Source organism: Cephus cinctus, unplaced genomic scaffold, assembly GCF_000341935.2.
Source record: "Cephus cinctus unplaced genomic scaffold, Ccin1 Ccin1_scaffold1371, whole genome shotgun sequence".
Taxonomy (NCBI): Eukaryota; Metazoa; Arthropoda; class Insecta; order Hymenoptera; family Cephidae; genus Cephus; species Cephus cinctus.
The window spans coordinates 51268-78199 of record NW_014333774.1 but is presented as its reverse complement, the minus strand read 5'-3'; the positions used below and the strand labels follow the sequence as shown (position 1 = coordinate 78199).

At 39.3% G+C, this 26932-nt stretch overlaps 1 long non-coding RNA gene across 2 annotated transcripts; it reads left to right on the top strand.

Moving 5' to 3' along the window:
- LOC107273094 lies at nucleotides 1-26676 on the top strand. 2 transcript variants are annotated; one of them, XR_003061448.1, is made up of 7 exons: nucleotides 1-276; nucleotides 370-510; nucleotides 1777-2176; nucleotides 15301-15604; nucleotides 20610-20811; nucleotides 25622-25798; nucleotides 25907-26676. It is a non-coding gene; the product is annotated as an uncharacterized LOC107273094 (long non-coding RNA). The 2 variants fall into 2 exon arrangements; XR_001539144.2 differs by lacking the exon at nucleotides 20610-20811.
- The last annotated feature ends 256 nt before the right edge of the window (nucleotides 26677-26932 follow it).

Here is a 26932-nt window from a genome sequence, read left to right as displayed (position 1 = left end):
ACGGTACAAAAGTATTTGTATCGGAGTATAAAAATGTACTATTTGCAAAAGTTTTTTCAATTACAAAATGCCTTTCGTTTAATTGTACTATATCTTACAAGTAACTTCTGTTGAGACTAAAAAGATTAAAGTGTTTACCTGTGCTACGCGTCTCCGAATAGAACAACTCCTCGCAGATGGAGTTTGCCAATTGTGGTAACACTCGATCCTAGACATAACACTCGAACGAGCTCTATGAGTAACACTCCAGTCTGGTAGACAGGCGTACAGATACAGGTATACTATTTTCTCTCTATTTCTCAGCTACACACGTTTTAATACAGTTATACCCTGTCTCTCTCGGTAACCATAGAAACTTTATAATACCAGCTCTCTCTACGTCTTTTTCTCACTACGAAGTTAATTAGAGGAGCAGAAAAAGTTGAGAAAGGACGAAGGAGTTTTGGTCGAATATAATGTGTGTCTGGAACCCTTTTATTTCTGGATTCTCTATTAAATACAGTCGCTCTGGTAAGTTGTTCTCGAAAAATTCTACACGTGCTCGAAAATGAACGTGTCTCTTACGTAGAGAATTGATTCTATTCTTAGATAGGCCTCGTTTCAAAGGTCGTGTCTGCTTAAGACGTATAATAAAGATATTAATAAATAAATTTCGAAAGGAATGAACCGTGACCGCCGATACGGTCTCTTTGTGAGGCCCACATGAATAGTCTCTATTAAAAAGATCATTCACAGGCTCTTTTTGGATCACATACTTTTTTACTCCTATTATTATTTACTTTCATTATATACAAGAAGGTCGTGGGTGTTTTCTTAAGAGGAAATTACTTGCAGCAAGAAGAATCCCCTATTTGATGGCAAACGTAATGCCAGTACTCACTTGACTGACTTCTCGACGAAAAGTTACGATGCAATTAATTTCATGATTCATTTTAATTGCCAATATTACTTTAGCGGACTGTACGTTACTGTGGGTGAAAACTGCGCTCAACGTCTATATTTATAAGGCGTACCTGGACAGCCTCGATCCTTTGTAATTAAAATAATAAGATTAATGTTTCGTGTGCCCGTGCGCAAATTGAGCATTTATACATATGTAACTGTCAGCTCAGAAGACATAATGACTTTTCGTATAATTTCAAATTAAGGTATGCACTTTCGCAGCCTTGCGGCGTGCCACGTAATATGAATATGGCGTTTGCAGTAATTTATAGTCTGTACTATTAAAGGAATGCTTTCCCTTTGACTTTTTCTTTCTTTTTTACTTTTACAACAGTTTCCTATTAAATCAATAGTGTCTGTTTGGGTGAAGTATAGTTTACGATACTTTCGACATTGAAATCAATAGACCTAGAATTTCCGAAGAAAATAAATTTCCTCCTAACAACTTGCTAATAAAATATATTTTACAGATTTTCCTAATAGATTTTCTTGAGCGGATAAGACATTTCAAATAATTGCACTTGAAAAGTTGAGTATTCACTTCACTTTCTACCTTAACAATGTAATTTGCTTGAATACAAAAAGCCTTTAGAGTCCCTGAACTGTAAACAATTAAAGGTATTTCTAAATAACCAACAAATATAATTAGTTTACAAGAGCATATCGATAAATTTAAAAAGAACATTCTAAGCTTTTCACGTAGACTCCATGAGAAACTTTTATTTATATTAATAAACACAACGGACAATAGACTTTAGTAATAAATATATCTAGATCACCCTCGATCGAATTATCGACTTATGACTCACCTACTTTTTCTTACCACTGTTTTAGAAAATGGAAGATCCAACTCGCATCAGAGTGTCCAACTCGTGTCAGTTTGCTTCGTCGAGTCAGCAAGGACTTCAGGATCCTAAGAGGAGTCCAGTAACGATATAAAGTTCAGCTACTGAAAGGATCGCATTCCGATGTCAATCTGAGAATATAGCTGCTTCGCGGAGACAAGAATACTTGGTAGAAGTTCCATTTCCAGCTTGCAATTCTTGAAAAGTCCAAGGGCTCTCAATTCGTCTGAAGTATCGAATCGTTCGATCAAAAGCACTGGGACTGTGGATATCGCAATGGAAGTAACACGATTGACCATAAACGTCTCATTAGCTTGCTCTACCTCCTTCTACACGCTCCAACCATTTTTCATCTAGACTGCAATAGTACCACCTACTTTGGTATCTACGTACGTACATGCATACTTTCCTATCTAGCTATCTACCTACCTACTTTGTACTTCTGTTTCCAAGACGATAACCCACACAAAGCCGTATATCCTTTCTGTGCTTGAAACTTTTTCCTTTTTGGCTTTCTTTTTTTTTTTCCTTCTGGCCACTTTATATCATCCGGTGTGGGTCGGAAGGGTCTGCCTACAATTCTCGCATATAATATACTGCTGGTTAGAAGAATAGGCAGCCAGGCGACGTACTTAAGTCTCGAAGAGCTATTGTTCTAAAAGCCGCTCTTGCCTTTCAAACTTGGAGCGAGGCGGGCAACCTTCTGTTCATGAAAACGTCAAAATCTTCAATATTATATAGAAAGATTTTTAGGCACTGTCGAGCATGAACGCTTGTGAATCTTTTGCCAAATTTTTTGCAGATTTGACTATGGTATTTGAGGAACTCGCATTTACCCATATCTCTCTTTATCTTAGTCCGATGGTTGTACACATGATTTTGGTATGGTTGCATGCCGTACGAAAATCTTTTGCAAAAGAAATTATATTTTCTAGTTAACTATTACTGTGCTTAAAATATATCGTTTGTGGGTGGTAATAATATTACGTCAATTTATTTCAGTTTTTTATCATTTAAATATTCCATAGAAATTTAACGTGAATACATTTTTTTAGTGGAAACAACCACTTTGAATATATAAATAATGAAATTTAATTTAAATATACATTACAGTACATGGATAAATTTCAGGAGAATTTTTAATGTAGCTAAATATACATTGTGTACAATATATAATTTTGTGTCAAAATTGTATCTCGCGCGAAGAGACATTTTGTTGGTAATGGCTCTTCAGTGTTAAACACCAGTAAATTACCGTAATTTTCGATTGGCGTTCGGATCCATGTAATAACGAAAACGAATTTTTGATATGTCCAGCCATTAAGCCGATTTATTATTTCGTCAGGCAAACTTACCGTTGTGATTATTAGAGCAATTAAAAAATCGATATCCCAACGTTACGGGCAAGCCACAATGACATTTTTAAAAAGCAATCGAAAAATAAGTTTGTTAAATCCTGGATACGACAGTAATTCCCAACTAAAATATACCCATTCAAATCTGCAATAAAAATTGGTAACTACATGCTAATGGTACCTATACACTGTCGTTATTTCTATTGAATTTTATAGTAACTAACCTAACTTAGCGTTCGGCTTGAAAAAATAAACACACAATAATCGAACACTGCGTATTAAAATTACTCGTAGATCGAACTGGCATAAGTCCACTCATCGATCATACTTATCGATAATTCTAACCGAATAGGTCCAACCCTATTGCATTAGAAAGTCCTTAAGTGAGCAACACGACAGGTATACCTAGTAGCAATTGCTGCTCGTTTGTCAATTCCGCCACTGAATTATTAACGTTGCACTTAAAATGGTCGCCGCTGTTTTGCAATTCACCGAGTGCGCGCACCGTTCGCGAACCCCTTTAAAATTTTGAATTTCAAATTCAGAATCGCAATGCAATCAAGAATTCCTATAGATCGAATATTTTGTATAGGATAAGAGGCTTGGTTTCTTTTGAGAATTTATCTTCAATTCTTTTGTTTTTCGACTTCTTAGTTTTTCTCGAGTAAAATGAAAAAAGAAAAAAAATCTGACTGATCAACGATAACTTCTTATCGGTAAATCGGTACGGTTCAAAAGGACTTTTCCTTCGGGTCCTTTTCCTCTTCATTTTATCGCCACTTATACTTCCCATCTACGGCAGAAGTACTCTTTACGTGAAGATCTCTTCGGAAATCCTTCTAGAGGTCCTGAGGACTGATCCGTCTTGAACTCTACGTAACATTTAATGATGAAAGGACTCCGCAATTTGACGTCATAGCTCGTTTTATCTTATCAAATGATATTTACGAGAAGACGAAAATACTGGTTATTTAGTATCGACTTACCGAGATAAATAGTTTAATTACGTAAGTCCTCACAAGTTACATAAGCACAGTATAATCATAACTCTCGCATTAACAGCGCGCGATAATTGACAAATTAGAAATTTCGAACTTCGTTAATTGAGTTTACTCAAACGACACTCGAACGTAACCCTAAATACATTGAAGTTCAAAAAAAAAAAATGTAACGCGTAAACTCACCGAGGTAAAACGTACCGATAAGTGAAAAGTATTTTGAAAAAAAAAAAAAAATTCAATTTAACGTCAAAATATATAAAATTTTTATAGACGTCATAATATGGCGTATATCCGATAGCCTTAAATGGCCAATAATGAAATTGCCGATGGACGCCGTAACAAAATAAAAATATAAAAGCACAACAAACAGTGAAGTAATCTAAAAAAAAAAAAGAGAGAAACTAAACAAGCATCCTGATTGCGATCCATTCCTGCGGCCTGGTAAGAAGGGAACAGGAGTATTTAGCAGTACGGAATTTCGCCGAAAGATTCCTAGGGTGGATATCAGGTCCGAGTTAATCGTCATAGTGGAAACGCCGAGAAGAGCAAAAAAGGAGAGCCAGTACGAGTGCCAGGGTCCAGAGAGACCACCTCACGAGACTACTCCGGCGGTCAGCAGTGCTAATACCTTCGGCGTAACCAAAAAGTAGGATCCGAGGGCCAAGTGGACTTGACCGAACTGGGACTGAGTTGGGCCCCAACTGGCCGTGGCCGAGCACGAGACACATAACGCCAAAAGATGCAGAACGAGAGGACGAAGCCGGGCTCCTCTCGGCGCGTACGCAGATATATTCCCCAGAACAAAATCGGAAGGGTTATGATACGCGTGTCAAATTTGGACGGGGCCCAAAGACCGCCCACGCGGTGAGAGCGTAAAAGGGGCCCGCTCGATCGGGCCGGGGCCCCCCTCGTTTAATTATCGTACCTACGCCATGCTCGTGCACGTAAATCACTTGGCCGATGCGATTTCGTTTTATTTCGCCCGTCTTAACCCCTTTTCGCGAGGAGGGTACCAGAAGGGGGGCCCCCTTTCTAAAATACGACGGGCCCAGAGTTAATACGGCATTTAATCGGGAATGTGTGGGCACAACATGCTGGCGTGCCATAACGGAGTGTACCAGGGCCCTCTAAGCTAATTATGAAATATAGCCTTCCCATTGGCAGAGCTCACGGGTACACCTAGTGTCACGTGACCTCTGAGCTCATCCGCTTTACGGCCATCCTCTTGCAAGGTGACCCCCACAGGGCCCCCGTGACATTTGACCATTAACCATCGTGAAAATTTTAAAGAAAATCGCAGGGACCTCTGCACCGGGCCCAATCAAATATACCTCGGGCCTGACATATACCTAAAAGTGTCTGGGCAACCGGTAACTAATGAAAATACTCATTTATCCCTATAAAAGCTTATATACATTTATTTGGCAGACCCCAGCCAATCAGCTTCCGCAATTAAACTTCTTACTTGCTCTTACGCTCATCCTCGGCCCGACATCATTGGTCCAGTCGTAAACCAATCCACGCGAACACGCACGCCTGTAACGGTACGTGAACCGCCAATAAGAGCCTCCCTTTAAAACGGGGCCTTACTTCGGTCCGAAGGGACCTACCTTGTGTCTGCTCCTTTAAAAGATCGCGACTCTTAAGCCGCATTAGAGCGCGACCCCCTATCCTTATTTCGAATCCACGACCACCGTGCCGGTCTTATGTATAATTAAAGCCGACACTATCTTACGCCCAGGAACAAAGAGTAGTTCGTATAACACGCATGCCCTCTAATCGAGAATATGATACGTGCATTATACTCTTTCTCAGCCTCGAATATAAGCCCTATTCGACAAGATTAAAATCTTACTACGGAGTGGATCCAGCTGACACGCTGGCTACATGAAAATGCTATCAGCCGCTCGACTACCGTCCCTTCATTGTCGATGCCGATCCCGTTCCCAGATTTATTCATGCGTCTTACATATCCGACATTACGTTATCACTACGAAATACCAAAGCATTAATATCACCGTTGCCAATTGGCACGACGTTAATCTTCGATCCTGGACCTCAGTGAACTCCCTTTCGTCGTCCTTCGCCGGTGGGTATACCTTAAGCAAAAAAACAAAGAATTTACGTACATTCCTACCTGGAATTCTCCACCAAATCGATCCTCTCGCGGAGGATGCGCTGGAAACAATCGAAAGGAAATGAAAGAGACGGAAGATCAACATTTACTTGCACGCTACGCCGTGTGAGATTTACTTGTACATATTTTTTATTTTTTTTTTTTTCTCATTTATCCGTCATTATCTTTCTGATCGGCACGCCATACTATCTCTTTCTCTCTCTCTCGCACAGGTGCTTTACAGATCGTCCTATCGACCGTTCAAAATGAAAACCTGCTATCAGGTAATCGGCCACAGTGAGAGCTCAATCCATTTCCAGGAAGCCAATCAGCAAGTTCTCGATGTGCCCGGGCCCCTGTTTTCTTTGGGACTGATGCCGATACTGATCGGAGCGGATCGAACGAGATCTCAGAGCGCATTGGTCCCGCTTCGCAGATTCCTATTTATCTGCTTCTTGTAACACGGTGAGAGGGAGCGAGAGAGAGACGGGTGATGGTTAACAAGCGTCAACGTATCTTAGCTCTCGTGGTATTTCGTCTAAACGGCAGCACCGATAGAGACATAAAATGTAAAGGGAGTAAGGGCGCGGGGGGGGGGAGGTCGTTGAGTGAAGAACGAAGAGCGAAAAGAGTACAGTGTTGGAGTCGAGAGAACTAAGAACTAAAGCAACGCTCCTGAAGCTCTCTCTCTCTCTCTCTCTCTCTCTCTCTCTCTCTCTCTCTTCCCCTACCTCTTTCTCTCACCACTCTCTCAGCGCAACGATGTGTGTGGTCCATCGTGCCAGCCGCCAGGCCCGACTCGCTAATAACACACCCCTCTTCTGTCGAGCCACTCTGCGAACCACCTTCGCCCCTTGGAAGAAAAAAAGAAAAGAAAAAAAAAAGAAAAAAAAATCATCCGACAGATTCGAAAGCCAGACTGGCAAAAGCATCTTCTATGAATGCCTTGGCGAAATGGACCCCATCTTGCTCTCTATCTTGATGCTCGGTCCTATCTATAGATATAGGTATTCTATCCTTATATATATATATATATCTTTTTACGATTTCTCTGAAAATTCGACGCATTCGCTTGCCTTGCTAGCGAATTTCTCGCATTCTATCGCTTCATTATAAAGGACCCAGCATCCCGGATTCCCGATTCGGACAACGACTCTGGCTATGGCGGATATAAAGGGACTCGCTGCGTTCATTGCTGCCTTTAGTGTTTCTTTTATTCCTTTATTCGTTAGTTTCGCGCCAAGGTAATTCGTGTAACGGACAATTCCCAGCGGCTTTATCGGGCAATTGTGTTTGCTTGGATTTTTCTTTTTTACGTCGAGCGTGTGCACGTACGTGACGGCGATACATCGGGGATTATGTATTGGGTTGATGGGAGAAGTATGGCGACGGTACGAATTTAATCAATAATTAATTAACTTTCTACTTGATAATTAATGTCCTAATGAAAGACGCTGGGCAATTAGGACGCTCAACAATTTATTCCCGTTGGAAATTATTTTTTTTATCGCCACTAATATCTACTACCTATTCTATTCGTTAGATCGAATCGGGATTTCGATTGTATCGACCCTCGGGACCACCTCGTGTACCTCGTAAATTAATATCGCTTACCCAGTGACTTTATTAGGCATGAAATTACACAATTTTCATTTCGTAGGTCAAATTTTGAAAAAAAAAATATGCCCAACCTTACCTGTGGCAGTCGGTGCAGTTTGTTTGTACTATAATTGAGCATGAAATCAGATTAAAATTTATTTTTGCGATTTTACCAATTTTTATTAATAAGGAAATTCAAGTTTCCTCGCACGGGTGTCACTTTTTTGACTTGACGTATGAACTTAAATTATGCAAAGATCGAAGGTCTCCGACAAACGTATTACGCTAATTAAGGTATTCCAAGTGATATTTTTTTAAATTCATTTTTTTTTTCCAACGGTATTTCCGGTGCCACTGACGTCAGACAGGAAGTCATTAATACGAATAAACGTTAATTATTCGCATTGATTCTCTCGATTAAGCAGAATCCGTAAATTACGAGATTTATATATCGATCTCCGAAGATTCGTCTTAACGTCGTTATCTGGCAGCGTGTTATAAGATCAGATCCGATTGAATTTATCGACAAAGTGGCTCCACCTAGGCGAAGGAGCGCGAGTCACTGGGAATTCAAATTGACGAACCGCCTTAACGCCTCGCAAGCCCCATTCATAGTTGCACCTTGTTCAAAGAGTCATAACCTCTAACCTGACATACCTTTCGTTACTTTTTAAGAGAATTGTGGCCAATAAATTACCACGTTAGAAATGCCGCCGAGGGTGAATTATAGTTATTTAAAAGGCGTGAGTCAGCTCGGGTCATTGGTGGTTTATCGTTCGCCCCCGAAGCCTTCATAAATACAAAGTAACATTCGATTAAACGACGCCCCCCTATATGCTTTGACGAAAATTTATGCTTTGACTTGGCGAGGATGCATTTGCAATAAGACGACGCGGCACATTCTGCGGTTTAAAGGTATAAATGAATGCAAGTGGGACGAGTGAATTTATCTTACTTGCCGTAAGTCACTATTGTTATATTCGGTACAGGCAATTGCGAAAGGTTATACTAAAATTTCATGACCGCATAAAAAATTTATTTTTTCGTAATTGAAATAGACAAAAAATTATTTCAATGTAAACCTAATAAATTTGTTCTAATTTCTTTGGATATTTTCATATCGCTTCAATAAGAAACTGAATTCCGGTTCTTATAAAGGTCTACGCAGAAAACGCCCAATCCCTTCATGATCATTAGCTTTCAATTCGAAACGACCGAATTAAGGTGCGATAGTATAGTATACAGTACGTACCGATACTCTACCTACTTCCTTTATTGCATGGTTCACCATGCTTATGGCTTTACGTGGGCAAATTGGGCGGAGCAACGGTCCAGAGGTTCTCATAGACGATGAATATATTTTTCGCAAATAATTCCCCGATTTGGGAATCCCCGAGAAATTGAAGAATTTCAAAATAAAAAATTTTCAAAATCATCCCAAAACCGCACGAAATAAAGATCGCTCGGGTTATACGTGAAAATAAAAAAAAATTTATACTACTAAAAATCCCATCGAAGGTATACCCGTACCTGAGAGCACAGCGAGAGAAATTCGCGTGCTTTCAAAGCGTTCGTAAAATGATGATAATATACTCAAGTAGGCGTATCTGAGCCGGGAGAGCGTAATACGTTTTATTAAAATTTGTCGAATGAAAGGAAAACAAAATGTGAAGATCAAGCGAAGAGTTGAGTGCCCGCAGGAAGATACACGAGATGCGTTCACACATTCCGTTGTCTGCTTGAGCCGCTCAAGATGAAAGCCGACTAATTATTAACTACTCTTTCCATCCCTCCTTCTTCCTCTCTCTTACTAAATTTCCCCAAGCATCTCACTTACTCCTTTGCTATTCTATTCGTTATCGTCTCTTTCCAGCATCCACAGAAATCGATTCATCTCAGTTGAGCGGTAATCGATTCGTTTTGGAGTTGTCATTCGGTCCTTTTCAGATTCCGCGCACAGATCCGCCTCAGACTTTCCTCCTCTAGCCCCTCGGCCTCAGCTGCCTACATGCGACTGTCTCGTTGTCAGTGTCTTTCCTCTCTTCATCTTTGCTTCTCTTTGGAACGTTCAGGATGCATGATTTCTCTCTCTCTCTCTCTCTCTCTCTCTCTCTCTCTCTCTCTCTCTCTCTCTCTCTCTCCGCACTATACGTCTCTTGTTACGTCTTCCGTACTTTGGCCGCCTCTTTCCGTCCTCTTCCTTCTTCACTCATGCATGGACTATATTGGGCGGCTTTACTATATGTGTGTATATATATATATATATATATATATATATATATATATATATATATATGGCATCACTTATATATTCTCTTCTCTCGATTCTCTTCCTTCCAACTTCTCTCGATCCACCTAACCATCCCGTATAGCCATTCCTTGGGATAGCTATAATACATAAGTGGCAGAGGGCCGATCATCCAGTAGATGGGTACCTCTTAAAATGTTGAGTAACAGTAATGTTCCTTGATTGACCTTAATCCAATCCACGGGACGCTCCTGAATCTTGCAACCTGACCAGACTGAGGGACGGGTCGTTTCTATGTGATTAAACTCGAACGCTCTTCGACAATAAGAATCGTATTGGGAGATCAGAATGTTCCTGACGTCTTGTCAGTACGAACGTGTCAAACAGAAGAAAAAAAGTAGTTCGACATATCAGGTCGTTTTAATTTAAAAAATTTGTTGGCTATTACTTTTCGATAGCTTATCTCAAATTCGCGTATTTTGGGAAAAATTGAATTTTTTGTTTTTTTTTATTAATTTCATAAATTTTAGCGAAATTCACGAACGTAATATATGTCTTTTTGATATCGTATATCTATACCGGAAACGGGTCGGATTGTTATTCTTTAAAAAAAAAAAAAAAAAAAACAAGTATCGTTACTGCAATAATTCCCGTAAATTGTCGTTGGAAAAAGCCGAGAGATTCGATAACGTCGAGCCGATCGGCACAATAGGGATATCGATAGTCGCTACATCGATAACATATTTTTCACAATTCAACCTATTCGAGAACGCGAAAGCCACCCGATTCCCCTATGAAATAGCGTGTGTGTCATTGATGAACGACAATTCCGATTATACGGATTAGTTTTCGAGATGCGACGATTTTTCGCGTCGTTTCTGTCAGTCGGATCGAAACGTGCAAAGGCTGCTGATTTACGTAAGAAATCGTCACCCAGCGCTATCATGCATCGTTGAAAAAAAATTTGACGACCTTGACCCCGGGTTCTTCATTTTCAAAATTTGACGAAAGTTCACGAAAATCTTATTGAACTTTTTTTTTTCGAAAATTAATATTCAAAATTTTCACAGCAAAAAAAAATCATCCAGCAACTTTTACTCAATTTCAATGATTCGTGGAACCGTAATGGTTTTCATGAGCAAAAGTAACGAGTCATCCAAAACAATGGCGCTTTATTCATCAAAGGTCTATAGAGAATCATATATCTCCCGTCACTCCGTCGAACCAGGACGAATCTTAGTCTGACAAGATGGAAGCTAATGCCGACGTTGGTCGAGGCTACGCCGAAGAATAAAGTATTTCGTAATAATCCAATAGCAATTCGTTCTTACCCACCTTACCCACAGGTACCCCAGAACCGATTATCAATCGTCTCTAATTAGACAGGTGGCACTGTCACATGCAAGTACACGAAGATATTCCACGCATGATTAACAGTGACACGTGCCGCCAGCGTGTGAACAAGTTACGGCCCCATACGCCACACGTCCATATGTATATGTCCTATAGGACATATGGTACAAATACGCACGTTAAGTTTCATCATAATGGGATAGGACGTGTTGGGTACTTTCACCGTTCCGTAGATCCTGGAACGTGAGTCTACTTTCGATCAAATCAAATTGAATTGATCGATCGATCGATCGATCGAGATAATCGACCTATCGAACGCTACTTTTATTATTACTTGTATTATACTACGTATCTCATGCGCATTAGTGAAATTTCCGATTGGCATATTGTTCTTTAACAGTAACGATACGAATAAATGTACGTTATTACTTCGAATGTACTTTAGCTAATAAAATTTCGAGCAATTCGCACGTGAGCCTCTTGTAATTCGCGAGTAAACGCGTAATGACTCTATAAACGTGTTTTTTTTTTTCTATTCCCATTATGCAACTAACTACTCATTTATTGACCTTTATTTTTCTTTAACGGCTGCTCTTTGCTTTGCTTTCTCTTTGTTATTCGGCGGGGTAGGCTGATAGGAAAAATAGGTTATGAGGTGAAGGGACACGTAATGGGGGGAGATACGTTAGTTATTGTTATTATCTGTATAGGCGCCGATCGGTAACTGTCAAGATACCACGTCTGTTAATATTTTCAGCTACGAAGTGTCCATTTCAATATCTGTCAACGTATTCTTTACACGTGGCATGTGACGTAATTTTATGATAAAAAGTAACTTATGAAATTTTTATACGAAAAAATCGTAAATTCAAACGAATTTAAGTTTCGAAAGTCTCGTCAAGCTTATATAGGGAATCACAGGTGTCGCGAGGGATATCGACGCCATGTTGGATAGAAAAAAAAAATTAATCCATTTTATCCGAGTGTGTGACTCGCTCGTCCAAGATTAAATGTCCGGCGAGAGATAAAATTACGTGATACGTAATGTCAGACGGATCCCTGTTAACGAAAAGTTCTTGTCCCACGAATTATCAAGTTTCGTAATTCAATTTTTAATAACCGCCTGACGTCTCTTGGGTTTTGATTTTCCCCGGCACGTTTCCCTAGTTACGAAATTACGAAACACCACGGAAACTCGATTTCCCAGGGAATCGCGCGTTCGAGCACGACGTTCTACGTGTTTAATCATATAGCGTAAGGTATACGGACTTTCGCAAGGGTTACAATAGTCATTGGTCCAGAATCATTTTTTTTTGCAAAATCTCCATTTAATCCTACACGATTAATAACACAGGATCGAATAATATTCCAAGGGTATTTCTACCATCAATAAAATCTAATTGATTACCAGCCATTCTCATTAGTTCCAGACAATTAAATATCCCCTTTTCCCTTTTTTTTTTTATTATATCGATAACTGATCAATCACAAAAAGGAATTTGATCGTCGAAGATGAAAAAATTTTATAAAAAAAAAATTACCATAAATTTCTCTATAGTCTTGAATATAAAAAATCACTCAAAAATCGTACGACTCGTTACGTCACAACGACGTCACAAATTTATTTAGATTATAGAGATTATTAATTTTTTTAAATCATCTCTTATCTCTCACGCTATCAACCCCCCTTTCCCCTCTTTCCCGCTGTAAAAATTAAACAACCTCTCCTATTGGCCGATCAGAATAGAACAAAGGGATCGAGTCTCATTGAAAATATCTCAACGACGATATTGACCTCAAGCATAAAAGCACGGTGCCCAAACGAGGAAGTTATCGCGAACGAAGCACGATTATTAAAGAGTTAGCTTCACGTGTCCAAGTGACATCGAAGCTCATTGCTATTCAGACTGCATACTTTATTAGGGCGGAAGGAAAGGCGGGGAGACTGTGGAGATTATGAGATCGACTCTCTCGAGTCAATGTTCAGCTCACGGCTGGTTACGTAACCAGCTAGGTAGATTGAACTTGGAGTAACTCGGATACCTCGCAGAGACCGACAGCGTTTAACTTCTAATTGAATTGTGAATCCCAATTGGCAGACCGAGAATATAGAAAGGCCTGTAGATAAATCAACTGGGTACACCTTCCAATTGAATTATCAATTATCAATTTCAGTCGGCGAGGAAGTAGAAGGGAAGATGAAAAATCATCCAAGCGTAAAGACAATAATAGATTCCGATTGATTTTTTCATTTTAGCTTCTCCTTATTTTCAGTTATCGAGCACAGATTATATTTTGAGGTTATGTCGTTGGAGATGGTACGAGACTTGTTTTTTCTTTTTTCTTAATAATAAAAAGCTTTCCGGTCGAAAGCATATAGTCGAAGGGTCGTGAAAAATTGTGCTAACCCTAACGATAATGGAGTTAACTAATTAGAGGGTGAACGTCGTAGGACCCCAACTGGTATCGAGATGGGGTAAACGGGATATGTCAGATGCAAAATACTAGTAAATCAAAGGGCACTCTCTCTCGTTATTAAGTTATGAAACATAGGGGTGGGTGGGAACACTGGATAAAGTGCGCATATACGTCCTTTAGACTCCTGTAATTTTCCAGAGCAGCCGACACTCCCCAAACGAACCTTTAATCGAATTTTCAATCAGTCCGTGGTGCTAGCCAGCTAGTGCGGGCTATGGGTGAAATTTCGTTTTGTTAAATTGAATGCTTTCGAGGTAAATGCAAATTTCTTTCCTTTTTCCCATATGGTAATAATGCACTTACGTATACGTTACGTACGTATTATGGGTTCTTCGTAAAGTCCTCTGGTTATCGTCCATATCGATGGGAGGAGGGTTAAAAAAAAAGTAATTGCTCCGAATGGTCCAGAATGCTATTACGGGATGCTGGCAAGAAATCGTCAGTAAATTTCAAATGTTCCCGCCACGCTGAACGACGAAAAAGCAAATCGATTTGTCCCCGTCGTAAAATTCGCTCTCGGCATGTGTGAACCAACTTCGTCACGTTTCACCCACATTTGAATTTATGCAAAATGCTCCGTGTACATCAGACCAGCTCGCGAGGTTAACGCAAGCCGCAGAGCTCGTGAGAAGAATAAATAAAAAAAAGTCAAAGAAGGCGTCAGACTCGTGCCACGAGATTTCACAGTGAAAAATTTCAAAATTTGTATCTCATTTTTTTATTTTTGAAAAAAACAATACACCCCACCTACATCCGGTTTTCGTTGACCCTCGCACTACTTAACCTTATACAGGCGTAAGGTCCTCTTAGAACTGGTTCGGCTAGCCGAGAGAAAAAGCACGTAACACACGAGGGTAAGGGACGAAGGGTGCAATCTTGGAGGTAGCCCACGAAATAAATGCACACGCCTACGAATTTTCGTGTACGTGCTACCGCCTTAGACACTCCAGGCACGTAGAATGGTGCGACACCCGGCATATGAACTATTGGCCGACATGAACCCCCCGCAGTCACCCCAGACGCTCCTATGTTCTCAAGGTTCTTCCCAGCAGAGCACTTCGCTCCGTTGAATCCAGCACTCTGTTTTTCGAATGAGTTTTCGGCCCACGTGCTCAGTTACCGGATAGAGCAACTTCCACTGTCTTTCCAGGTCGTTCAGAGAAATAAATTGGAGTAAATTCAAAAATAAATAAAATCTCTACCTGTATACGGGTATACCTTGTAGATAGGACGGTTCGCGGATTTAAATTAAAAAATAGTTATAATAATAATAATCTACCACATTCCCCACTACGCAGGGAGTGGTCCATGATATTTGAATACGTGCATGCCAAATGTATGTTTCTCTTTATGTCCAATCCAGCTTCCTCACTCGCTCATCCATCGGCTGGTCCATTGGCTCCGGATCTCACGGCAATAAATAAGGGAGAAGAGATGCTGTGGGACGACAGTAGCCATGTCGTGCGGAATGCATCGGCTTCTGTCAAACGAGAACGACGCTCGATCCCAGCAGCCATTGAACGGTCGGAAGAGGCTGCTGCGAGCTGATCCAGGACTAGATTGCATTAAGGCTTTTCCAAAATGAGCGATTCCTTCGGCCGCTTCTTTTTTTTTGGTTTGCTGGCCTGATCGACCTGGACCCCTAACGATTCCCAGACCCGGGCATGGTACGTAAGAATAAAATAATTTTTTTTTTTCACCATATTTGAATTTATCCCAATTTCATATTTCCTTTAGGTTATTTTTTATTTATATCGTTTTTTTTTAATTAATCTGTTATTTGCAAAAATAGTAGTTCGTCATGATTTTTTTCAATTTTATGACCACGTTGTTTAATTTTGACTCTGACACCAGTCTTGTAATTTTCTGACACTCGTCTGTGTACATTCACGTTCATCTGGATTTTACGAGACTGGCTGACATTTAAGGATCATACTTTTGCGTAAATTTCACATACGACTGACGAGCCTTTTGCTAACAATGGGCAGTCATACATCCATGCGGCAATGGACGGACCTCATGCATTACAAACGAAACGAATGCTCCTTCGGGAGATGAAAGCGAACGGCCGAGACGCGAGTGGATTTGCATTTTCTTAATCAGCTATCGATCCTTTTCCTCGAGTGATGTATCCACTGTAAATCTTGAAGTGAATTATAATTTTTGGAAAAAAAAATTAATTTTATTCATTTTCACACGGCATCGCAATACAGTCGTGCACTCGTTAATTGTATCGTGTATATATTTATTTTGAAAAATTTTTATTAATTCTTCTTAATAATTATCAAATTATTTTGCGTTATCCACTTAATGGTATTATTTATTAAATATTCTCTCAAGACATACCGTCGATAACCTGCACTAAATTTAAATCTGCACCTCGATATTTCCTCAACCTCGACAATGGACCAGCCAACGTTTTATACATTGAACAAATTGCTTCGTAACTTTTGTCAAAAGTAAATGTGCACAGCCGAGCATTACTTTTCCCTTGAACGAAGCGACGTCCCCGTTGACATAACAAGGGTAGGATTATCTTCGTTCGAATAATAAACGAACCGCGAAAATATGTTTATCCCGGGGTGCTCCCTGGTGGTTAAAACTTTTCGACAAGTTTTTATTGTTTATTCGGTGGGAGCAGCGGAAACCACCCCTGCAGTCATATTTCCAGCCCAAGGGACAAGAGAAAACTCCGGAACCCCCTTCTTGTGTCTTGTAAACTGCAAATCGGACGATACATTTTTTTTTTATCACACTCACCGATAACCCTGACAGGTAAAAATAATTTCGTTAAACGTTACGAAAGAAATATGATAAAACGACTTTTCGTTATCATCCATATTTTCGTAATACCAATCCCTTACGTCTGACGGTACTAAAAAAAAGAACAGTATCCTGATATTTCATTATGTCACTACATCGATAAACGCGAATCCCAACCTGTGATCTTCTCGTACGGCGCATTCGACGGGGGGAGCTTAGACATATTAAATTCCTCGTAAAAGGCGAATATACCACTTTAGATGGAATGTACTCTTTACGCTCGAAGTTACGCTGCCACAAAAATGTACTCTGATATCAGAATTTTCGTGAGGCTTTCATGTAAAGAGACATAGGTAAGGATCGATATGAGCTGACGTAAAACGAAAATAATAGAAAATAAAATACCAAAGTAGTCACGTGACGTCGAACGCCAAGTGAGAGTAAACAGTGGCTCCATAAAAAAAAGAGCAGGTATAAACGTATACCAATAAGGTAATAAGCAATAAGATATACCTATATAAAATAGCCCGAACAGTTCCGATCGATAAGTTTTCATTCGCAGTGTAAAAACAAAAGAGCCGTTCGAAAAGCATTTCAAAATTCCATCGTATACAAATAGCATGGCGTTCACGTGGGGCAGCGCTCGTTAACTCTCGTGCGATTCGCCGAGATATCGGCGCGGCTCTAAATCAAGTCCCTCTCCTCAAGTCCGGACTGACTTTGACTCGGAGAGACATACGCAAAACAAAAGAATCGTTAACGTCCCAACCGACCCGGGCAACATTTCGCATTCAAATGAGCGATTGGCTCCGGGGAAAAATGACGTTGAAAAAAAGAAAGTAGGGTGATCCCCGACAGAAGTAAGATCACGGGCACCCAATGCAAGTCCGAGCATGGTCATTAGCCGGTAAGAGAATATCGGAGAGACCCGAGCGATTTATCCTGATTTATCCAATTCCGATAAGGACCAGCCAGCCTTAACCAATTAATTCACTGATAATATTATTGTATCGGCACAAACTTTTCTATCGACATATCCGGCTGTAAAAAGAGTCTTCTCCCATTTTCTTACCATTCAATAAAATAGCCTTTGACTCAGAATCAAGATATACGTGTTTTCTACCAACCCCAAGAATACTTCCAATCGTAATTGGAAGTCTAGCCGAAGGACGGAGTGGATTGGCAATAGCCAAGGAGACCCAGTCGAAATGGCCAAATGTTCCTGGACTGGAAAACAGGAAGACGATGACTTCGTCGTTACGTACGAGATACCCAAGTCGAATTGTAAGGCCAGTTAACATATAACGGGTAATAGTTGTATGAAAAACGAGTAACTAGATTATATAAGATGCATGACGAAAACTATATATCCGGTTACCAAAAAATTTATGAATCCTTGCTATGGCCCTATCAAATGTGCCTGATACTGATATTTTTTATATTATCAATAATGTTGCTCCGAGTGGATATCGATAGCTGACTTGTGTCTTACACGTTAAATACATGTTTTATTATGTTACATAATATTTTCTAACTGTTGTATATATTTGTTTTATATACCGCTACTAACTTGGATGATATATAGGCTATGTCTCTTCCTTTCTCTTTCTCTCTCCCCTAGAAGCCATCGTCTCTGAATATTATTAGCATATGCATGAACCACCCCTTTTGCTACCGTCTCGCAAGCGACTGACCGCGCATGTCGGAATCAGCATTCTGCCAGAGCTGCTTCACTCGCAATCAGTTTCGCAAACCCCTAGAAACTTCAATACCCACCGCGTCCTACTGATGTCTGCTAATTCATTACGACTGCGCGCATTATCAAGTTCACTATTCCTACGGCCACCGTGCTGCCCTTCCTTTGAAGGCTCGAAATCAGCTGGGGTAAACAATGGGGTCAACAATGAAAATATTCATGCGAGGGTCAACGTTAATTTTTCAAAATGGTCATTAATGCAAATTTTTGTATTGATTATTTTTTGAAATTTCTCATTCGGCCAGTGCCGTTCATCTAGGACCGAGGCTTCGATTTAGCGTTACGTTTGTATATGAAGGAGGCTACACGCTTTCCTAGAAAAGTCTATAGCAGCAATGCGATAAACGAAAATCGATTTAAAACCAAGGCGAATAACATTTCCCGAATGGGTATAGCACCCGGGACTGCGTTGCTAAGCTGAAAGCGTAGAGCGAAGACCGTAATGGGAAACGATTGGCCTTTAATTGCCCACATCTGATTGGAAACGGTCCCCTTAATAGGGCAATGGCGAAACTGCCTAGCTAAACGGAAAGGATCGACTTTACGATAATTTAACTAATGCCGCGGTTTAACGGGAGCAATGATTTTATTGGGGGAAAGAAAGAAAGAAAAAAACAAAAAATTCCTGACAAACAACTCATTCGCACGTAATACTTTTTTCAATGCGATCGCTTATATGGTACAATCGCATTAATTCTCAATTATCAACGACGCCCGAGATTTCAATTAGCCTTAAAAGGAATATTATCCCAATTTACCTCGATACACGTATTACGTCATAGTAACAGATCGATCTTCTCGATCGTCAATTAACTTCGGCGTATAAGTGGATTTCGAAAATTCCATTGATTTCGAATTAATTGAATACAGAACAAACTTCGAATGACGTGCCGCGTGACTTTTTCAATGAATACGTATATAATCCTGTGGACCATTATCAAATAAACTTTTAAATAATCTCCTCTGTTGTTATATAACTTTGTTATGTCTCGCCACAAAATCCTTATCCATCAATGTCGGGCCCGTCCCTTTTTACACGTCGCACCGACCGTTAAATATTATTTTAACTGCCTCAAGGCTTCTACGCCCTACGGCAATACTTTTCCCGATCAAATATTTTCATATGCGTTTATATTTACCTTGGTATCGGATTGACCCGAGACTTTTGAAAATTTGTTCAGGACTAGCGACATTTTTAAGGAATACCGGAGCAGCATGCGCCGAACAAAGGACAGCAGCGCTCTGAACCAATATAGGCTGGATGTAGTAGAAAAATATAATTTATTAAACTGCACTTTCGTAGTCGTCGACCGACGACACCGACAGCCAATCACAAGCCGAATAAAGCGAGAACAATCGAACCTTCGGTAAAGCCTGACATGGATTTTTTACTAAAAGGAACAAAATTTTGAAACCTCCTCCGTCTATTTAGGAACATAACGGGAATTCCATAATTTTCTACTCTGCCGATGAATTCACAAAGAATTATATTTGAAATTTTTTTCAAAGTTTTTCTACTCTTATTTCCATTGTTACTTTGAAGCACCCATTATCATTATTAGTTATCGATCACAGTTCGTATAACAATGCACAAAGGTTCGATACAGTATTTGGCAGATTAAAAAAAAATGTATATACATATATACCTTTATACGTAAATACGTAAGTACGAAATATCACATCGATATTCGATACTCGACCCAATCGACTAGAGACTATAAATAATATTGATTCCCATGACTCTGTGTATGTAGATTATACCAAAGATTCTATGTACACAATAATGCATCATAATTATTTCACGTTTGTTGGACAGGATAGCCGGTATCAATCACCATGGGACTTTCCAATTTCCAATTACAATCAATTTCTCTATAAGAGTTTACTCGGGAAGTTTGTTCTTATGAATAAAAAAATAGCATCTCCCACTTGCCGGCGTTCGAAGCAGCATAAAAATGATAATTAGGCTAGTTTATATATTGGATATAATAATCCTTGAAATTGATGAAAGAAAATTTCAAAATTTTATTATTTATCGAATAATTATTAAAATAATCTGTTGATAGTGTCATACGTTTATTTGCTTATTTAAAGATTTTTTTTCAATAGGTAAAAATACTCTATTTATTTGCCGGCTTTGCTTTATCATACAGAACCCTATGGACATGGGCAATCTGCAGTATGGTTCGACGCATGGCTGCTCGTAAATTCTACGTCCTATCATTGACAGACGGAGCTTAAAAGAGCTTTACTACGAAGCTTCGAAAAGAACCAGCTTACAGTCTGTCTCGTACTCGCTGGTGCTACTCTAGTCGATACCAGCCTTTACTGGAGGATATACGAATTACGTACTCGGTAATATAAAATATCAATACAAAATTAAATAATATACTCACTGATTTAAATTTTAGTCACGTCAGGCGAATCACAGACAGATCTGCACGCAGTAATGAATTTGCTAAAAGTAATATTTTCGAACGTCGTATAAAAAAGTGGCGAAGCACAGTGGCAGCCATTACGTGAATTTTTAATTGTGGAGCTTTGAAAAATATTCTAGTTATTATTACTTTCCTGTACCTTCCCACGTAACACGCGTTTCCGAAAAACAGGTTAAAAAGAAGTAGAGTCATTCTCAGGGCGTTATACAGATTTCGTTTCGGGTCACTAATAAACACTGTATTATTCAAATGCACGGAATACGTAGTTGAAAAAAAAAAGAGTGCAAAGCCAGACGTTCGTTAACCTCGATATAGGATTATAAGAATAAATTACAGCTACCCCGGTGCTCTATGGATTAATTAGAAATTCCAATGACGCCGTCTTGTGCAAAGTATTGAAATAAGGAATAATGCAGATTAAAGTAACCTCGATCTAAAAACACAAACATTACCGACCGCTTGTAAGGTAACTATAAATCGATTATCGATCAATCAGATTCCAAAGCCTAATACCCATCTTAAGGCTGAGATGACTTTCGCGAAAGTTCAATAAATTTACGACTCGATAAACAAGCGAGGCAACGTCGTCGCTGTCGAAAGTTCTGATACTCTGGCTACGACATTGAGCGAGTACACCAGTTTATATCGATTAGACAAGATTAGTGAGTTCTCGCGATGCTATGCGCCCTCCTTTAAGATTGGTTTACGTCGCTATTCATTTAAGGGCAAGACCCGACTCATTTCGCTACTTTGATTACTTCCTTCGAGCCAACCAAGAGGATTAGACCGAATCACCAAAATCCAAGTATTTTCAACGTTCGGCTCATTTCGTAAGTACTCGGCAAGTCTCGGCTCGAACCTCCAAAACCATTAATACGTCTCACAAGATTTACTTTGTTTACACTCAATTTCTTTTACGGCCCATTCAGATCACTCTTCGACTTACGAAATATTATTACTCCGTCCATAAGAGAAACTCAGACGATAAGCAGATGCTAAATATTCGCCAGGAGGATACTCTTAATAATCTATCCGTTAACTAGTTAGGTCCCCAGTAGGTAGATGGCTCTGTTGTCCGGTCACATGTGTTCGCTGAATTATTTAGACGGTGGAGATGACCGCACACCAAAATGGAGTTAGAATTTGCGATTAAGCCTGGCACGGCATAAGCCCAAAACTCGTAATCGCATTATTATTAAGATCTTCTATGGACGCTTTTAACCCGGTTACGTAATCGCACGTAATAATGTCCTTTGGGGAAAGCAGCTGTTACACGGTGGACCCAGATAAGTTGTCGAAGCACAGTATACACGTAGCGAGTCCGGTACCCGATGGCATGTTACATTTTTTTTTTTTCTTTAATAATTACCATAATTTAAATATTACTATAAAGTTGCTAGCACTTGAAAATTTCGCGAAAATAATACTAGCCTCTGTTGTACCAGGTGGTCGAGTATGATGTCTTTTTGTAATACAAAGTGGACAGCATCTACTCGAAGGGTGCCAGGAAGTCGAGCATGCAAATTTTATAGGTTAAGTGGGGCGCCCGACCGACCGCGGAAATAATTATCCCAGTTAACGTACATTCAGGGCCTTAGTCATTTTCCAGTCCCACCCTTTTATACTTGCATTAGCAAAGTCCATGTGTGTACTTGTTTATGACGTATAGTACTACACCTGTACTATCTATCCAGTCTGAAAGGGGAGGCCAACCCAGTCATATATACATCAGACACGTAATGGCTGCATTATATGAAAATGCCTGTGTCAACGAGACATATTGGGAAGTTGTGTAAACGTCAAGTAAGAAGAATTGATTTTCCTTGCCAAATAAATAAAGTGGATAAATGGAGCAGTGTCGTTTGTAAAAATCAACTGTTATTTTGCATTTGATAAATATTGTGCCTATTTGGACAGGAGGGGGGGAAGTATGAAGTAACAAAGACTTGCCGCCAACTTGGATATAGTCAGTTACGAAAGTAAACCTTCTTCATATCTTTAACTGTACATGGTTTGCCTTTTAGTACAGCGTCTGGTTTGTCCCACTCGTTAGAATTTCAGCCGAATTCGCATCTCGTGTATGGGGAACAGTTCGAGTTACGTCATTTGCAGGATTTCAATACAGGAAATTGGTTTATTAGAATATAACTAATCGAATTCGATACTAAATTTCTTATGTTGTGATGTACAGTCTCGTTTGAAAGTATCGCTTTTACACTGAACGTGTATGGCGAAATGTATGAACCCTAATATTAGGGTCGATAGGTATGCAAAGCGTAGGTGGGTTTTCAAGTGGCGACAGTAAATTAGTGCGTTGGCAACCCTTTCAGCTTGCGAGACACACTTCCTGTCAAATGCACAGACGGCTTGGATGGCTGCTCGAAATAATTTGATTAACGTTGCTTTGGGGCATTGAAGGGAATAAAGGGACGGAAATAAAGAGATGACGAAAACAATGAATTATAATAATTTTTTATTAATGATATGAAAATAGGAAAAATTCATATTTTTAATTTATATCGTATGCGATGACCTGTATTTTAATTTCAGCGATATTATAGCCAAATGGATTTTTGGATTGGTATCGTAATAATTAGTTAAAAAAAAGGATACCGAAACTTCTGGGAAATATATACGGTAATTAATATTCTCCGTGCATATCGTCGATATCCCATCGACAGGCACATGTCGGCGCATATTAATTTGTAGGTGCAGTGCAAAAATGAAAGACAATCGTACCAGCAATACGTTGCATTGCAAATTATTTGCGATTTTCGTTGCTGTTTCAATAACTGTTACGATAAAGAGTTATTTTTCGATATAGAAACGGTAAAGTTTGAAATTAAAAAATATTGCATTTTTGATAATACATAAAAAAAAACATTTTTTCATTTAAATATACATACAGCACATTTGAACTTTATAAATTGTCGTTACGTGTATTATTTTTCTTTTTTCAAAAAAATGTTATTCCTAAGGCTAATTAATATTCGTATGTAATATATTTGTATTACTGGACTGAGCTGACGTCGTGCCGGATCCCGGAGTGCTTGAAACGGATGTTGATGAACGTCTGGGCAAATAGCAAGGAGCCGTCATTATACCTGAAAAAATATTGCTCGCATGTAATCCTGCTTTTAAAATGACTAACAATAATAACAATATCCGAAAATATACATACCACAATAAAAAAGAAATAGGTATCTCGTATATGTTGCCTCTCACGAATGAGCACATATTATGAGGAGCGATGCGTGATAATAGATAATCAAAATGAGAAAAAATATCAAATAAAACGTAGCATACGTGAGAGCAAACTGAAAGATCCATACTAAAAATCCTCGTGCTCCTGCGTTTTTATTAAAGAAACTGAAATTCCATTCCTCGGACGGAGCCATGACTCGTGTAATATTCTTCAAAGATAGGTTAACGGAAGCACGATATCTTACGTGAAACAGGATCCGTTGGTAACACGCAAGATCGAGGTTATGGAGGTCTTCGTTAAAAACAATTGCATACGCCGTTACGGCAGAACAGTCAAAACATAAAATTAGCATTATCCATTCGGTTCAAGAAATTTGAAAAATAATTAAGGCGTATCAAAAAAAAATGTCAAGGAATAGAATTTTTCGAAAAATCACTCAGCCCGTTCGATTTCACGTGCTTTTCATAATCATGATAAAATCGTGGATAGTCAGGGAATGATAAAGTAGGAAAACAAGAGAAGGCCCTTTCGAGGGTCAGCGTGAGTTTGCCTTTATTATATCTGGGTAAACTTACCAGGGAGGTGGCAGTGTTTTAGATCCCATGAGCTCGCGTAAATAACCGTTAAAGCATGTAACCATTGCCATGGGGTGAAGCATTGTTAAGGGCATTTGTACATTAATCGTAAGGCTTACCATTAGCGTTAAGCTGTATATCTATATCTGTATAATAGAAGGAGAAAAGCTGCCGTGAATAGATAACGATCCTCTGTTTCAAGTGGATTCATTAACCAAGGACTAAAAGACGGAAAGTTCGTCAAGGAAGTATTCTTGTAAATCACAAGACGCTGACTCGGTAAGTGTGAGTATTCGGGGTGAATATTTCGAGTGATGGTGATTCGGGGGTTTTTAGGGTGAAAACCGTGAAAATCATCCGACATAAGAATCTTACCTTGCCTCGTCAACCCGGCAAACTTCACTACGTCGACGCGACGTTTTTCTAAAGTACCAAGTATAGTTCGTCCACTCATTTACGGGGTTTCAAGTTATTAGGGGCTCTCAAGGGTGCTGTCTTTCTCGAATGTTCTAGAAGTTTCCAGAAATTCACATCCAGAACACCGTTATTAATGGATCGGAAAATTCGTCGCCTATAGAAACCCACGGTTACGTTAACGCTGCTTCGCAGTATGTAATCGCTTGATAAATAATAATAAACCATTCTGAAAGATCAAAAGCTTCGTGAGAGATAAAATTGATGGATTCATCGTAGACTAAATTGAATTTTTTTTATCAAAAAAGAAAAGTCGAACTTAATTACTCCATGGATTTGAATGTTGATTAGAAACTTTTTGAATATGAGGTATATGGTTACAGGAAAACAAAAAAATTGGTTGGACTGTACCTGAAAATAATTGCAGGACGAAGAACTCGTGCATAAATATAACGCTTAAGTAATGGTATTTAAAATGGACAAATTTATCCTGCTTTGTCTCACTTTAGCTTCGCTTAATTTATCGTTTTCAGTACAATTTGCCGCGCGAGCGGTTGAGCTAACAACTTGCAAATTGCTCGACGAGTGTTTATCGGGCCGATAATTTGAATGCTGAGCAATGGATGAAGATTTGCAAGGAACGAGACAGCATTGGTATCGATCCTAGACTGATTGGAATTTTCCACAGTTTAGTAATACGTTGTGGCAAGGTAAGAACCTTTTTTTTTTCATTTTTTTAATCTTTCCTACGTTACTCTACGTCTCCTTAACCCCATTTAACTACACTGCAGATTTTTTCAGTCTTCTTTTTGTTTCAGTCATTCTTAACCAGCTGGCTATAGCACGCGTATATATACAGACACATAACGTACACGCGGAAAAGCGACGAGTTAAACCGCGAATTCAATTGGACGTAAGAAAGAAAGTGAACAACAAATGGACAAAGTCTGTTCCGGACATGGCTCGGCCTTGGTCATTTGACGCCTCATTTCTGTTACCGCAAAAAGCGACGTAACGACCACCGGAGACCCACGTAGTACAGTCCTCACCACGATACGTACCTATATATATCCAATTTCTTACGTTTCACGCTTTCCGCATCCGCGGAATCGCGTGATAGGGTTCTTCCGCAAAAACCAAGATAGACGAGTCCTGGCAAAAATCGCAAAAACACGAGACGATAAATAACAGTCCTTTCGATAAAGGATCGTGGAAAATCGCATAACGAGCTTAGTTAAAGGTACTGATATATTTTGTACATGTAGTTTTAAAAGACGGAACTTTAAGTCTTTGATAAATATATTTTGGAAATTAGAACGACACTGCTTTCGTCCCGATAAATCCATCGTGCGTAACGCCAAGCACGTACCTGTATTTTAATTTGATATATCAATTTTACTTGGCCGGATTATCAAAATTACAAAATTAAATAATTGCTAATTGAACGAATGTTTGATTATGAAGTTTCTATCAAAGAAAATTGCTTATATTTACATGTTATCAGGCATCGTGAATTATTATAGACTTGATAACAAAATTCTTTTTATATTCTTCAAGACTTTCTGTATTTGTAGAAAAACTCCATTAACAATACAAAATTGAAAATCGCAAATATTATATATATATATATATGTTGTGACGTCATTTTTCCACCCATAGTCACAAGGTCCAGCTACCGATTCGAATACCTCTCTTTCTGGTTCCCTTCGAGTCGCCACCCTGATCAAAAGCTTCGGGCTCATTCGTACAGTTACGCCAAAGCTCTCGGAAAGATTTGTTACTGTTAGTTGAGGTCCAGGTGCTCGAATCTGCCAGGGAGAGATATTTTCGACGTACCGAGTTGC